The sequence below is a fragment of the Crotalus tigris genome, unplaced genomic scaffold (assembly GCF_016545835.1).
Source record: "Crotalus tigris isolate CLP2741 ecotype Arizona unplaced genomic scaffold, ASM1654583v1 scf7180000024430.1745191, whole genome shotgun sequence".
Taxonomy (NCBI): Eukaryota; Metazoa; Chordata; class Lepidosauria; order Squamata; family Viperidae; genus Crotalus; species Crotalus tigris.
The window spans coordinates 1,316,702-1,334,034 of NW_024100597.1; the positions used below are offsets into that span (position 1 = coordinate 1,316,702).

At 37.1% G+C, this 17,333-nt stretch overlaps 1 protein-coding gene across 3 annotated transcripts in view; it reads left to right on the forward strand.

Moving 5' to 3' along the window:
• The window catches only part of LEKR1 (leucine, glutamate and lysine rich 1), a 92,796-nt gene that overhangs the window by 63,492 nt on the left and 11,971 nt on the right, over positions 1-17,333 (forward strand). For all 3 annotated transcript variants that reach the window (XR_005555119.1, XR_005555120.1, XR_005555118.1), the window contains exon 14: positions 2,631-2,870. The gene's annotated coding sequence lies outside the window, so the exon portion shown is untranslated. The remainder of the gene's footprint in view (positions 1-2,630; positions 2,871-17,333) is intronic.

The following is a 17,333-nucleotide window of genomic DNA, read 5'->3' on the forward strand; positions in this document are numbered from 1 at the left end:
AAGGTGTGGGGCAGGATCCATATTTACAGCTGGAGACTTTTCAAAGACACAAATGTCTGAATTGCAGCAAAAGTTGAAGAACAATTTAGTGTAAATAGGCATTTGATTGCATTAAACCCATTCAAAATGAAAAGGCCAGCTGCAGTGCTGAAAAAGGTCTCCAGCATTTACGTATGTCATTTTCTGATTTTTTCTTTGCTAGGCTGGAACAACTTTTCAATTGGAGGACTGGGTAGGAAAGTCAGCATGAATTAAAAAATGACTGATTTTAAAAAGTCACCACCTGTCCCATTTATGAGGCCTGGCACTTGTCACCACTGGAGGACAAACAACCTGAAGATGGGTCAGGATTTCTTTCCAGCTATTACTGTGAAAATCAAACTCTTTCTTACGCAGATGCTCAGCTTTTGTCCAAAATCTCCAAATTCTTTTCAAGAGAAAAGAAGAAATGGCCGTATAAAATGGCTTTATAAAGAATTATCATGGCCTGATCCTAGAAAATTGTCAGCATAATCACTGGTGCTACACCACAGGACAGCCTCTGGCCCTCCAGTACTGAATGTAGCATGCAGAGAGAAGGGGTACTTGTACCTGATAAATACTAGTCACTTAGCATCAAATTGGTTAAGCATAAAAGCACCTCTAATGATTAAGAAATAAATATAATAGTTTATATTTTATAGCTTACCTGGAAGGCACTGGGTCCAAAAATGTTGCAGGATAGCAGTGCGTTACAATGAAAAAGCCTTTTACAACCTCATGTTCTTTAAATATACTGGATTATAATTTCTACTGCTCCCTATTATTATAGCCAATAATTAACTATAGACTAGTGCTTTGGTATCGCATAATCTTTTCATGGTGCAACCTTTTTGCAATTAAAGACTGCCGGTAGTTGTTTCCTAATGATTTATTCTTGTTAATTAGAAACAAAGACCACTAGTCCACTTCAAAGCTTGTTTTCAATCTTTGTTTTATTGAGTCCAAGGCATAACCCCAAGAGCTAAAAAATCCACTAATGCTTTAAAATAATGGTGTTGTTCTCCTTCAGTGCTCTAAAATTTTGGTTTGTAGATTTGACACAAATGTTTATTTATGGCAGAGAAGGATATGATTGACCAGGATTTGGAGATCAAGTATGGATTCCTAAATTGCAGCTTTATTCTTAATGGAAAAATGAAACTAAGTGGAAGTTTACTTCTTTTCACCAGTGGGCTGGATCGCACCCCGTTGGTGAGATTCATCAGAGAGCCTGATAGATTATTCTGAACATGGAGTTCTGGCCAATACCCTTTTCTAAATTATAAGTAATATATATAAGCAGTTAAATTAGAAAGTGTAGTTTCAGAGAAAGAACAAACCCAGAATTCCTTTTGGAAAGGCAAAAAGATAATCGATAGGAATCAAAACACATAAATCATGGCTCTAATCCCAAGTACAATGGAGCCAATATTGTTTGTATGACTTAGAAACCCAACATCTATACCTGGAAAATACCTAGTCTGCATGTATGAAATTTACTTGTGAAAAATAAGATACCTGAAAATAAAAACTAAGTCTGCAACTCTATTCTATTACATTATTTAGGAAAAAAAAATCTATTTTCTTATATTAAAATCAAGTCTACCCTCTTATATTAATATAATCTATCTATCTATCTATCTATCTATCTATCTATCTATCTATCTATCTATCTATCTATCTATCATCTATGCAATACTCTCCTTGCAGCGAAGGGCAATACTTGCTGCCCTATTCTCCCAGAAAATTGGCTCAGCATATCTTTTCCATCATCTTCTGCTACATAAATATATTTGTTTGTGCCTTCAAGGCAGTGTCAACTTTGGTGACTGCCTAGGCAAACCCCTGCAGTTTTCTTGGCAAAAATTCAAGGTAAATTGGTAAATTGGTTTACCATTGCCTCCATTCTAGGGTTGAGTGAGAACATCTGATCCAAAGTCACCCAACTAACTTTGTGCCTAAAGCAGGACTAGAATTATGGTCTCCAGGTTTCTAGCCTGGTGCTTTAAGTATTACACCAAAAGCTGGTTCTGCTAAACACAAATATACTAGATCTTTATTTTTTGTTACTTAGGTCTACTACTGATGTTTTTATTCCATTTTACAGCTATAAATTCTTGTTTTTACCAGCCTGATACTTTAGCTCTTACCACTTAAGTGTATTATATCTGGACTACAAAAATATGAAGGATTCTATTTCCTGTTATCCAGATATGTCTAAAACATGTGTATTCTAGCAACAAAGAAATCTTTGAAAAGGCCTCTAAAATGTCTGTACATCTTTCTAGCTAATAAAACAGTCATTCAGATAAGCCCTAAACTGTTCAGGGTTTAAAATGTTAACAGCAATATTTAAAATTGTTTCTGGTAGATAGTCAGCAACTACTGCACTAATTAATAATCAACCTATTCCATTTTGCATCAGTTGCGTGCAAATCAAGTCCTTTGCAGGAATAATTGCTGTAAAAATGTTGCAGTAATTCTGAAACAAATAGCACAATTTAGGAGAAATAATATTTCCTGCCCTCATCTCTGGTTTGTTTGGGGGGGGGGGCAGAAAAACCAAATTTAAAATATTTTCCATTTTTCTTCATTATTTTCTTTTCTAGGGTTTCATCTCTTTATATAGCAATAATGAACAGTAATCACCAATAAGAGTTTCTCCACATCAGGGGCGACAGACTGTAGACCGGATACATCATGCGTAGGCCATGCCCATCCCAGCTCTTCAAAAGCAAAAAATATTGTGATGTCACGATACGTCATGTGACGTAATCAAGTTTGACACCCATGCTCTACATGAATTACTTTGACCCTACATCTACCTCCTTTGAAAGCTGTCCAATAAGGTAACCACTATTACATCGTATTGTACCTATCTTAAACTCTTTAATTGCTTAAGTCTTATATAAACTAAAGCTGCCAAGTGTTACTTAATTAGATGGCAAAAAAGTTTCCATAGTTACATCAGTGTGGAATTTCATCATCCATTACATGTGACAGTAAGACAATTTGCACACACTCATTGAAAATACAAGAAGGTTGAACAATGGCTTTCTCCAAGCATTTTTAGAGTTGTGTATTGAAGAGAAATGAGTCTCTCTTCAACATATACAGTATTTACCACTGTCAACCATGATGTAATCATATAACTTACACGAACCACACTTACACTAGTCTCTTTAGCCATCTTTTGTCCACCAGGCATCTGCAGAGTTCTAATCAAATTGACCTTAGGTACCTGCAGGCAGAACTGAGATGACAAGAGCCAAAGCAATCTAAGAGTGATCTGTCCATGACAAGAAACAAACAAAATCATATCCTCTCCAAGATCACATTACCCCTAACCTCAAACAAACAAACAAACAAACAAAAACAGATCCAATGTGTGACCCATAAACATATACCATACTTTGGGACTTGATGACCATGAACTCCTGAGCCACTTCAAACTCTGTATTTAGAGGAGACAGATCGAAGTCTTCCAGTTTCATAAATCTAGGAAGCTCCACTATCAATCCAATCACCCACTGAACATCTAAGTAGCAATGTTACTATGCAGTAGGGAGGAACATAGCAGCATTACCATTTGTCTTCTAAAGCCCAACTTCATAAACAGGATCTCACATAGTGTTCTCTGCAAAACAGTGTCTCTAAAAGCCACAAGAGAGACCCAGATAACAATAGCCATCAATCCACCTCACTTCCTGCCCTGTGGTCAAGGCTGATGCCACAAACCGAGATAAGTATATTTCTATGAGCCACGTAAAGACATATATGTGACATGTCCATCCAGAGTTCAGTAATATCTGTCAGAACTACCCTCTCATCCATGATGAGATCATTGATAAAGAACCTTGTTACAAGAAAGCCATAAACTATATCTGCTGCAGGCATAAATCATCAGCTTCCTGATTTTTGAGATGTTCTTGCAGCTACCAGCAAAACCACTGTTTTGTGGCTTTGCAAGAAGCAGGCTGCTGATTCTGATGGAGCTCTTTGTTTTATATAGACTACAAAATTGCCTCCTTGTGGCAGATGTTACACTAAATTGACGTAAAGGGGGAAATAATAAGCATCTGGGAAATGTCCTGAGAACAAGCGTGTATGCATATACATTTACCACATTTAGGTGTGAAATTTAGTACAATGTGCAGTATAAGAAAGATAATAATGCAAACCTGTTTGGTGGCTATTTCACCACATCCTGTAGAAATGCCTTTCTGCTGTGGCTATGCTGAAAAAATAATTCATATTATAATAAATTATATTATATTTTCCATAACTGTTAAAAGCATTTTATAAATTGTATTCCTACAAACCATTACTTTATGATAGCTCACCAAAAGATGCTGAGACTCTAGAAAGAGTACAGAGAAGAGCAACAAAGATGATTAGGGGACTGGAGGCTAAAACATATGAGGAGCAGTTGCGAGAATTGGGTATGTCTAGTTTAATGAAGAGAAGGACAAGGAGGGACATGATAGCAGTGTTCCAATATCTCAGGGGCTACAACAAAGAAGAGGGAGTCAAACTATTTTCCAAAGCGTCTGAAGGTAAGACAAGAAGCAACAGATGGAAACTAATCAAGGAGAGAAGCTAAGAACTGAGGAGAAAATTCCTGACAGTTAGAACAATTAACCAATGGAATAACCTGCCTCCAGAAGCGGTGAATGTTCCAACACTGGAAGTTTTTAAGAAGGGACTGGACAGCCATCTGTCCGAAATGGTGTAGGGTTTCCTGCCTGAGCAGGGGGTTGGACTCGATGACCTCCAAGGTCCCTTCCAACTTTATTATTATTATTATAAATTCATAGCCAGTCAGGACTAAAATAGGCGAGAATAAGCTTGGTTCGTATTATTCTTCACAGCTAGTATATATTAGTCCTCATATGACTTAATCAATTAACATAAATTAGTATATCTATTTCCCTTTGAAGCATACTATCTAATAAGTTAGTTACTTTAATGAGTCAATCTTATAAAAACAGTGACATCTCTCTTTTTTTTGGCTTGAATAGAAGTCTGAAAAAGGACATGCCAACTTTTATTACCGTGTTTCCTGAAAAGAAGACCTATCTTGAAAATAAGCCCTAGTTTGATTTTTATGTGTGCACCTAATATAAGCCCTACCCCAAAAATAAGCGCTAGTAGAGACCCTGCCCACCCCGTCCCACCATCTGGTTGTATGAGGTATGGTGAGGTGTAGGGGTAAAAATCAAGCTGGGGGGGTCCACGCGCCCCTCACCCGCTTACCTTAGGACTGCCACAGCCAGGCCTCCCACACCCCAACATCTGTCGCACTGCTGCCCGACATCTTTTGTGGCCGCTTGTGGTCGCTTGTGGCCAGACACCATGTGGTGCATCACACTGGTGCCCCTGCTCGCAACCAGATGCCATGTGGCACATCGTGCCAGTGCTGCTGATCATGGTGCATCACGCCAGTGCTGCCGATTGTGGCAGGACGCCATGTGGCGCATGACACCACTCACAGCAAGAAGCCGTGTGGTGTGTTGTGCTGTGGCATGTGTGAGTGGCAATACTGGAGCAATGTGCCCCAGAGACTCCTGCCACGAGCAGTGGCACTGGCACAATGTGCCACACAGCCTCCTACCATGAGTGGTGGCACAGGCGCAATGTACCATGTGGCGTCTAGCCGCAATCAGATGCAAGAGGCCACAGAAGAAGTTGAGCAGCAGCACAAGGGTGTCAGTGCCGGGAGGCCTGGCTGTGGCAGTTCTAAGGTAAGCAGGTAAGACATTCTCCAAAAATAAGACCTGGTGCCTCTTTTGGAGGCAAAAAAATATAAGCCTGGGTGGAAGCCAAGAAATGCTGTGCTTGAGTCAAGGTTCAAATCTTTTTTTGAAGTTATATGTGCTCAATGATTTCATAGCTCTTATGACAATGAATTCTTGCCAGTAAGAATAGAAAGTAAGGCAAATGCCATCTTTTCTGCAAATGTGTTGTGATGTTGCATGGATTTGCATAAGAGGTGGGGCTTGAAACTTATTTTGTTAAGTCACTAAAGTCACTGAATTCTGTGGATGCCTCTGCCTCTTGTCTAATGTAAAGATTCTTATCTTGCCAAGTTGGGTTGAAGAATTATGTAGCCAAAGCAAATCAAGGAATAAAGTTAAGCCTTGAAGTATGAGGAAGTCTGTCATATAATGCTTAGCCCAGGACCAACGAAGGGTCAAAATTGCTATTTTGTCCATGAAAATGTGTGGATGCAGAAGCTCATTTCTTTCTTGGTTGCACTGTTTTCAATGAAGGAATTATAGTACTTATTTTTAAAGTATTCCTTATACATAGGTGGTAACCTGATGTGCTCAAGCAATAAGATGTTTGATTTCCCCCCCCCCTTAGTAGTATGTACATAAAAGATGAAGAAACCAATAGTAAAGGCATAGGGGAAAGCACAGGACATGGAAGAGAAAATTTAGTTGATTCAAGACTGCAAATAACCATTTACAAAGGAAAGTTTGGATGTACTTTTCTTCAGAGCTATATTCAAAAGGGTATGTTGGAAACAGTCCCAGTTTAAACTGGACAGAAAAATAAATTCATGGAAAATATTCTCTAATAAACCTTTGTAAGGTTGACAACCCATGGAATTAAATATCCTAGAATACTTTCCTTCATTTCTCAGTTTCTAAAATAAGTAATGTACTTATTTGCTTCTGTTTATCTTGTCTTAACATTTGATTTGTTGAAAATGAGGGGAACACATTTTCCTATAATATTCTGATATTTTCTGCATCTCCTCCAACCCTGCATGGTTAAATAGACAGGAAAAAAATTCATTAATGACAAGTTTACTAGCTTCTTGTTTTATCGTTACTGACCTACTGTAAGCCAGCTAGAAAGCCTTCAGCTAAGTGGGCAAAATTTTGAAAGGTTGCATTCCAGAAATCCTGTGTGTCTTTTATGTATAATTAGAGGATGACTTTAATACCCAATTCAAAATTCTGATGTAAAAAAAATTCCATGTCATGCAATAAAAATGGAAACATGTATACACAGAACACCTTGAACTGTGAGTTGTTTAAGTATTGCATCTAGGTCCACCAACTTCTACATTTTGGTCATCAGGATGCAGTTAGAATTCAAGTGGCATTCTTAATTATTCACATAAAAACTCAGCACACAGTGCAAATTCCACACTTTCATATTATAAATGTTTGTGGAGCATTCCTAAAAACTCGCCCTAATATCTATCACGGTTCAAAACACACTGTAAATTTTGAGACCTAACTTCCAAAGAACTTACGAAAAATAAAAATAATTAAATTAGTCTTTAATTTTGGTATAAATTTGGGAAATACTTCTGAACTATAAACTATAAATAACTACGTAAGCTTAAAATAAGGCTGACGTCTTTTCTCCCTCTTTTTAATTCATTTGGTCTCTCCCTGCATCCTTTTCCATATCTCTGAATTGATGGAGGGAAAACATCCTAAACCAATACAGACTGATGTGTTGAATTTGCATGACATACTTAACTTGGTTGCTGGATCAATCCATTTTCTGGGTTCATTCAATCATAAACTAGCCAAGCAAGCAAGTTGCCAATGTTATTTAGAATCCTTTCAATCATGCTTAACAAACAAGTCTGAATAGAGTAAGAACAAATTGTCTTAATACTCAGTTTTATAATGAAAAGTGTGCCTAATAACAAGATGGGCCATCAGTAGATATATGCTCTACTAAAGAATATTATGGAATATTTTCTGCCTGGAAGTAATGCAGTAACCTTGTAATACATCAGATGTATTAAAAACTGCTTGTCAGGGTCAGCAATTGTCCTCCTGAATAATAAAAGAAGACAGAGGAAGAAAGGTTAGCTCTTGAGATAACTTTATCTCCAGTAATACTGTATATCTAGTTCCTAACATTATCCCACTGGCTTTCATTTCAATAGGTGAGGAGTATGACTAGCCAACAGCTGTTTTTACACAGATACCTAAGAGTAAATTGAGTATCAATCAATACAAGCCCCACCTATTTTGTGTGTATTGATGTTGTATGTATAAATGCTAAAAAAGGGGTAAGACTCTCATAATAATACGTAATTCACTCTCTTGCTGATTTTGACCTATCTCTATGGACTCTACTGGTTAAATTACCACAAAGACTCTACTATTTTAATTATTCCTGAGTAGGAACAATTAGGAAACTCAGGAATATAAATATGATTTTCCTTATGGGTATAATTTTATTTGAAGTATTGGTAAATCATGATAATATAAGCAATGCATGTGATAAAGGATTGAGAACTAGAGAGGGGAGGATGAATTACAATCCACATAAAGTGCATGAGTCACTCATAAACTTTGTACTTTAGGATCCAAATAGAGACATTCTGTTCATCTGTAGTTGGGTGTGCGCACTGGGATAGAATTCCTAAATTGGTATAAGTTAGCCAGTCCAACAGCTTTATCAGTGACATATCAGATATAGATTTTCATTGGATTTAGCTATGGTTGTTGGGCTTGGGGGAAGTGTAGAGGAATCCATTAACATCTAGAAATAAGCATACTAATAGAATATTGGTAACTAAGAGTTGAAGTGGGGAGTCCTTGGTGATTTCTGAGCTTGAAATACCCAACTAGATAACATCTACAGTGCTAGAAGGGAGAAAAGCTTTCTCTCTGTTTATATTTAGCCATTGTATATATTATCTTCCTTCTTTCTAGGCCATGAGTAGAACAGAACAATGTTGTGCTTGTCTGTGATTTGTACTGATGCTAATTTTCTTACAGTCTAAGCTTGTTTCAAGAGAGCACGAAGAGGAGGAGGAGGGGAGGGGAGAAGGAGAAGGAGGAGGAGAAAACAGTAATTTTGGAGAGCTGGAGAAGAGTTTCTGAGGTTTCTTTTTAACAAGAAAAATGATTACCTGTTTTGAAGTGTAGTCATCAGTTGGACATGACCAGGCAGAACTGGGGAGGTGGGGTTAAATGTATTATCAGCTTAGAGTCTTGATGTTGCCAGCAACAATCCAAGCTCAAGCTCTCTTGAATGTCATTAACTCTTATCTGGTGACAATTTAGTATTAAATTTAGTCAACTAGATTCTTGTGCATAGACTTGAATAAAATTTCTATGATACGTTTCTACCATAATGTATGGTCCTGATCCTTTGCACCTGACATCACTATGACTAGATTTATGTAACCTATTAGCTTAAAATGTGATTAAACAGTTTATAACTAAATGCGTTGTACTAATATTCTAATCCTAACCTGTTGTTCTAACACTTGTAGAAGGTAAAAAGGTAAGGAAGATTGATCTAAATTAGCAAAACAAAGCTACAAGCCTAGTATCTTAACATATAATTGAACAGATAAAGACAACAACAAAAATGAAAGGATGATAAATATATTCCAAAGAATCTGCATTTACGGAGCAGTGAATTATTTTCTGTATACTGAAATGGATTGGGCATTTTGTTAGTGGAAATTCTTATTCAAATTACCAGATCTGAACAAATGAAGAAATACTTTCAACAACACATTTACTGTATGTGAGCACTCCATTAAGTAGCAAATAATTTCCAATAACATGGCATCCGGCCCTCTCAATTCCTGGCAAATAGATGGGGAAGAAATGGAGGTAGTGACAGATTTTATTTTTCTGGGCTCAAAGATCACCTCAGATGGGGACTGCAGCCAAGAAATTAAAAGACGCTTGCTCCTGGGGAGGAAAGCTATGGCAAATCTAGACAGCATTCTAAAAAGCAGAGACATCACCCTGCCAACAAAAGTGCGTATAGTCCAGGCCATGGTTTTCCCAGTTGCAATGTATGGCTGTGAAAGTTGGACCATAAGAAAGGCTGAGTGCCAAAGAATTGCGGCCTTTGAACTATGGTGCTGGAGAAGACTCCTGCGAGTCCCTTGGACTGTAAGGCGTTCAAACCGGTCAGTCCTAGAAGAGATCAACCCCGACTGCTCTTTAGAAGGCCAGATCCTGAAGTTGAAACTCAAATACTTTGGCCACCTAATGAGAAGGAAGGACTCACTGGAGAAGGGCCTAATGCTGGGAAAGATTGAGGGCAATAGAAGAAGGGGACGACAGAGAATGAGATGGCTGGATGGAGTCACTGAAGCAGTAGGTGTGAACTTAAATGGACTCCAGAAGATGGTAGAGGACAGGAAGACCTGGAGGAACGTTGTCCATGGGGTCGCGATGGGTCGGACATAACTTTGCAATTAACAACAACAACAAAAATTTCCAATAAAACATTAAATGTCAGCTAAATTGGGCCAACTTTATAGGTGTGGTGAACAGTCGTGCAGCTTTCACATTCAGCCCATTGCCACTTTAATCATCGTGGCTGTTGACGTTAGCTTTCACACATGATTCTAAAAATAACTATTCTCCCTCTCTGGAGAATGGAATGGAAGAGTTTGGCTGGAGACAGTTCTCAGATGCAGCAGGGCCACCTGGCAGTCCTGATCTGCCCTGAAATCTCCATTTGCTTCCACTTAGCTTTCAGGCACAAGTCACGATTTATTTTATATATCCCTTAAAAGGCTAGCATTTTAAAAGTTAGCTTCTCTGCTGGTGAATGAGCTCTTAACTCTGAACAAAAGGGAGATGCTTCAGGAAAAGTGGAAATATCTAAAGTGCAATTAGAAAAACATTGAATCTGTCTGTTTGTTTGTTTGCTTGTTTGTTTAACTGTCCACTTCCCTCACAGAGGGGTTCTGAGCAGTAAATATAAATAAATAGTGAATATAAATAAATAGTAAATAAGTAAACAAATATGAATTTATTTATTTATTTATATTTATATACAAATAACTCAAGGCAATGAAGATATCCAACATACCTTCTTCTTCCTATTTTCCCCCACAACAACAGTTTTCTGAGGTGGGTTGAGCTGAGAGACAGTGACTTGCCCAAGATCACCCAACTGGCTTTCATGACTAAGGCAGGACAAGAACTCACCATCCCCCACTTTCTATCCCTAGATTTTGCTTGTCTATCTTCACGCAAAATAATTCTAACACAATGGGGAATCTTGCTCTTGCCTGAGCTTTCTTTATTAATTTACTTTGTTTTAGTACAGGTGGTTTTACTTATGTTCTCATGAACTTTGACATGCAGCTTTCTTGTAAATCTGATAAAAAAAAACATTCAGCATTCACATTGGATCATTTAACAGGTGGACAACTTTTTAATTAGAAAGGGGATAAATGCATTCCTATAGCTTAGAACTAGAGTTCAGTATTTAGCCCTCAGTTAAGTGCTTGAAAAGTCATTATTAGTCAGAAGAGATAATAATTCTTCTGCTTTCACCAGTGTTAAAAGTTAACTGGTGCATCAAGACTTGGCTGAGCCAATACTGTAAATAAATAAGCAAGGAAACATTTTTATAGAGCAATTTGTAAGGACTGAAGATGATAAGGAAGGCTTTCTGGTTCTCATTCCAAGGAAAGCCATTTTGCTAGCAAATGGAAGATGGCAAAAGGTTACGTGGCCAGGAAATTAGCTTAGCCAGCTCAAAGAAGTGGGAGGAATAGACCTGGGCTTTAATTCTGGGGGCTACAATATAGAGAGGACAGGATCTGGATTACTGGCAGGTAGATGGCTTCTTCATATGAATGGCCATAAATCTAGAAAAAAACATTTCAGCATACCAAAGATCAACATGTATTACTTGGCCTTGGGCAGCTAATTTCATTGCAGCTTTTTTGTACTTGCCTAGGAAAATAAATAAATATACAAAAGTGGGCAGGCAGGTTAGAATTTTGCTAAACTTTGAAAACTTTCTGTAGGCCAATTTGAAACAGCTGTTTGTTACAAGTCATCATTTTTGTGAACCACACTTCACTCGTGGTGTGTGGTTTATCATACTCTGATCCAGATTTCCATGGACGAATTCATTATTCATAAATATTTGCCAAACTATGTGACTGAATTATGGCTCAGAGAATTGCTAACTAGACATTCATCTGCTTCATTTTTTCCATATTACATTTCTGCTTTCCTGAGTTGAAGAATATACAATTATAAACAGGAGATGAGTGTTTATTATTTTCAGACCAACCATTTTCAGTTTTGTACTTTGCTAGAGCACAGAATGTCAGCTGTATTTGTCTGTTCACTGAAATATTTTTTTTAACTAATCATTAATATTAGGAAAGCGGATAACTTTGGTGCAATATTAGTTGACACTCATTCTTAGTGACATTTTACCTTACGCAGTTAACTCTTAACTGTTAGAACGTTTATTTTGCTGTTGCTACAAAATTTCAGTCCTTCTTTTAAATTCTCATTTTCTCTCTTTTAAACCATAAGGACTGAAGTATTATCAAATGGCTGTGCCTAGAAAATGAACTGCTATATATTTTTTTTGTATGAGATAGAGGGGAATATTACATATTAAGCCACATACTGCTTTGTTGAAATGCTTCTTTCATTGTTAGCCTAGATATCAAAAATGAAAACGTCATTTACCAAAATAACAGAATAACAGAACTTAATAAAGAACTTAAACCTGTTAAAAAGTTTACTTACGGTAACAAGTCTTACATTTTATAGAATTTCTGCTCTATACATTTTATGAAAGCTTACTTTTTCTTTATATGAACTCTCAAGGGTGAAAAAGAAATTGTGAACCCTTCAAATCCATGACATTTGGAGGGTAATGCTAGAGCTTTCTCAGTCCTACTTCATAGGACTACTTTGAGGCCTGAGAATAATTCATGGTTGCCACCCTGAGCTCACTGTAAGAATGACAAGCCAAAAATCCTTAACATCGATACTCAGCATATGAGGATTTCAGCATTTATATCAATTATTTTGTGATGTAACTGATTCTGAATGGATGCATGTGAATTTGTTAAGATACCAATTGCTAATATCTCTATATGAACATATTTGCTTTCTCGGTATCATTTCAGAGGAAATACGACCTTTTGCAGAATACGTTGTTTTAGAGAGTATCAGAAGCTAGCCATCTCTTTCAAAGCTACATCGTGCAAAGGTTTGGTCCTTAATGAAGTAGTAGCCTGCAAATGGATTTGACAACATTTGTAGATGTTCAAAATATTATTTTTATGGTCCTAGGGCTAAATTCCTCAGAACTAAGCATTATACCTGTCCAGGGGAACACCTTAATTTTTGTTTGGGATGCCTCTCAAAAATCCAAATTAGTAGCTCGACCAACAGTATTAGAAAAGGAGAACTAAGTTATGAAAGAGAGCACAAATCATAGTGAGCTCTCTTTCTGGACTAGCTAAACACATTTTTTTTCTAAAAGCATCCAGGCTGCAAAGAGACTGTTATCTATTATGTAATAAGTACAGAGAGATCCCTTGTGAGATTTAGCATTCTAACTTTGCAAAAAGCAGACTGTTACGATCAGTTTGGGAACAGCATGCAGCAGTGATAATTAGCAATTGTTCTTTTTCTTCAGATAGCAGGAATACTGATGGGACAGTCCCCATCTTCTAATCTATGTTAGTTCAGCAGAAATCTAGAGACAACCCCTACCTATGTATGTTCTTAGATACGTTAATGAACACAGGCCAACCAGGAGCACATCTTGCTGTTAAGATATTCTTCATCTGTATGCTGTCATGAAACTACAACCAGTGAGAGTACTTCTATTTATATGAATTGAACATTATTATTATGTTGCCAGTCCTTTTATTGCAGTCTTTTCCATCAGGGTTGCTAAGCTTATGGTCCTTCACAAATTGCTTTTACCACTTCTAGAAATTTTATCCTTATGGCCAATGGTGAAGGATCCTAAAAATAGTTCAGCAACACATGTAAGATTCTCTACTCTTCCCTGTACTAAGAGCAGGCAATATTTTGGAGGCCAAATCTTCACTAAATGTTTTGAAAAGAATCAAATGTCATAATACCATAGTTAGGATAATAATTTTGTTCTCTGCAATCTTTGTTTGATTTTTAAAACATGTTAATCCCATTTTAGAATTTACACACATCATTGACCTATTTATACCAGTGAAATTAGATGGAAACATGCAGGAATTTTAAACCCTAAATATTGGTTAACAAGGCAAAATCAACAAGTGCTCTGTACTGGAATTCAGGTATAACTAGAATAACTAGTGGGAAAGAAACTGAAAACCACTGAAAGATCCAGAAATTGCATTTCTATGTTTTATATCACAAAAATCATCACACAGAACAGACAAGGCAATTGTCTTATCAGGATAGACAAGGGAATTTTTTATATTGAAAGCAGGTTTAAATCTTGTTTGAATGAGAAGATCCTCAAATTATAATTAGGTAAACCACGGCAACTCATCATATGACACTTTCCTGCTAAATCTGCAGCATCGCTCAACTTTTATTGTTTCACTGAATTACTTCTCACTGGTTCTGCTACCAGCCACCAGTCTTAGCTCCTAGATGAATTCCTTGCAAAGAATAACAGAATTGGAAGGGAATTTGGAAGTCTTCTAGTCCAGCCCCCTGCTCAGGCAGAAACCCTATACTGTTTCAGACAAACGGTTGTCCAATCTCTTCTCAAAAACATGGATGCATGGATGCAACTCTAAGCATACGAGAATAGTGACAATAAACACTGGCATTTGCTCTGCCTTTGCACTAATTGCTTTTAACTGAAACAATGATGGGTCATCATTTCAGAGATACTTCCATACCAGATTCTTAAATGCCTTCAACAATGGCAGAGCATCTATGTACTTGAAAAGTTCTTACACATTCAGGGAGATATTCAGAAGTATATTGAAAATAACACATGTTGACCTGTATGGCACAATCAAACATCAGGAACTTCTCCTCAAGGCTTTTTTTTTTTTTTTTTTGCATTTTGTATTCTGACCTTAAATTGCCTAATGGTGACGTTTATGTCATAAAATGTTTTATAGAATTGGCCAAATTTCAATTCTACTTAAACTCCTACGTTTTGTATTTTGGACACATTCTGTAAATTAACCCATGTGAGATATATATGTCACAAAAGCTTTGCCCTGTGATACTCCATTTTGCCCAGTTAAAGGTTACAGACATGAGAGTTTTATTTTTAATGTCACAAAATGTTTTATAAAATTGGCCAGATTTCAATTCCATGGGTGTCATGGCTCCCATATTTTGCATGCATTCTCTAAGTTAGTCCATTTGAGGTATCTAGGAACAAAACATGTTGCCTTATGATGTACCATTTCTCCCAGGTTATAGACACAAGACACGAGAGTTTTGGTGGTATATAAATATTCCTTAATAAATCCAAATCAGGATGGGCAGGAAATATGCTGAATTTATGCCTTGTAAAAATTGAATATTTCTGTTTTGTTTTTACTAAGAAATAATAAATTAATGAGGGAGGGAGGACAAGAATGAGAGAGGTGTCAAGCGTTGTTTCATTTTCAACTCTGTCCTCCCTTTTCCCTTCCTTTTTCACACAGAATTATGCAAGTATGATGGAGCTCAAGTATTGGCAGTCTCAGGGCAGCAAAGGGGGAAAATATTTTGAAAAACATAGTTCAGATGTATCAAACATAAACCTAAAATGTAATCTAATGTACTTTGTCTCAGTATAGTTTCCAAAAAGTGTTTCTTGAGAGGACTTTACGAAAGACTTCACTCAATATATTAGAATCTGACCTCCCAGAATAAGTCTAATATAACTGAAGAAGTCTGGGTTGAGGAAGGTCAGCCCAAATTATTCATTCACCCTAATCATATATTTAGACAGGGTTTCTCAACCTACAGAACTTTAAGCTGTTTAGACTTCAATTCCCAGAATTCCCACTGCCTGCCTACTGGCTGGAGGAATTCTGGGAGCTGAAGTCTAAACAGTTTAAAGTTCTGTAGACCAAGAAACATTGATTTAGATATCCATAAGCACCATTGAAACGGAAGAAACTTTCTCATGAGAAACAATGCTTTAAAAAAGAAATTGTGTTATCTCAATTACCAACTACATAGCATTATTTTTATTTGTTCAGATATCTGCCTGAAAGTTTCATGAAGGAGGAGCATGAGTGTCCCCGCATGTTCAGCCATCATGCCCCTATATCAATGTGGCCTTCCCAGTCCATTGAACTGATATAATGGCTAGAAAAATCGGGTCTTGCTTGTAAAGCCATATACTGTATTTAAAGATTTTCCAGTAGCTTGGATAGAGCATAGATTGCATGTACTCTGTCCATCTGCATATCTTTTCAAACCTTTATACTAAGCCAGCATGGCACAGAGGTTAAAGAATTGCGTAGGTGAACCAGTACTCTGCCTTCCACCATGAAAGTTCCCCTGTGTGATGTTGGACTACTCATTTTCTCTTAGTCTCACTGGGTTTTTGTTGTAGGAGAAAAATGGGAGGGAGGGAAGGAGAGATCTGCCACCGTGAGTTACTATGGTAAATAAAAGGCAGGACATGTAAACCTAATAAACAAATCTAATAAATAAATAAGTGAAATCTTGGGAGATTCATCCAGCTTTCTTCAGTGTTTGTATATTTCTTCAGTCTCAACTTCGGAGTAGCACAAGTAACTTAGCTGGAGTGCCCCCCTTAACCAGGCCCAGAAAGCATTATTTATTTGTTTGTTTGTTTATTTATTGTTATTTATTTATTTATTTATCACATTTTTAAATAACCCATCTCCCTCTGGGAGGAAGATGTGGTACCAGTTTCCCGAATGTTGTGTTTTTCTTATGAATGAATGTTATAGTAAATAAACAAGATGTATAAAGTGCTCAGCCTTACAATTTCCTCTGTCAAGTTTGTCATTAATAAAAAAATATTTCATTTTTGAGGGCTGTTAAAGAAAGGGGGGTTCTCTTGGATCAAGAGCCAGACAAGGTTTACTCTCACATTAGTTCTTTTTCTAGTTAGAAGAAAGGAACTTGATTCCTTTTCAAGCTGTTTTCTGTCTTCAAGCTGGGATAAGCCAGCAGTAACTAGAGAGTGTTGTCTTGACAAGGCAGGCAGCTGACTGTGAGTGGGAAGGAAAGTGAATTAGTCTAGCCAAATAACCTCAAAAGGATGATTCACCCCCCAAGGTTTATCCTGGAGCCCTGGCTTCTACAGAATAGAACACAAGAGGTTGTTTGTATTAGGAGATATTTATATTAGTGGGTCTCCTGGAAATCTAACAACAAGGATATGGAGAGTTCAGATATCATAATCCTTACCATATTAGGATGAAATACCCATAAGGACAATTCAAAGAGGACAGCAACACTGTTTGGGGGAAAAAAAATCACATTTTTAAAATAAATAAGGACCTTCCCACACTCAGAATAGCCAGTTTTGATTTTGAAATTTTTAAACAAGAGTATTACTGAATTGGCTAATTCAATGAGTTA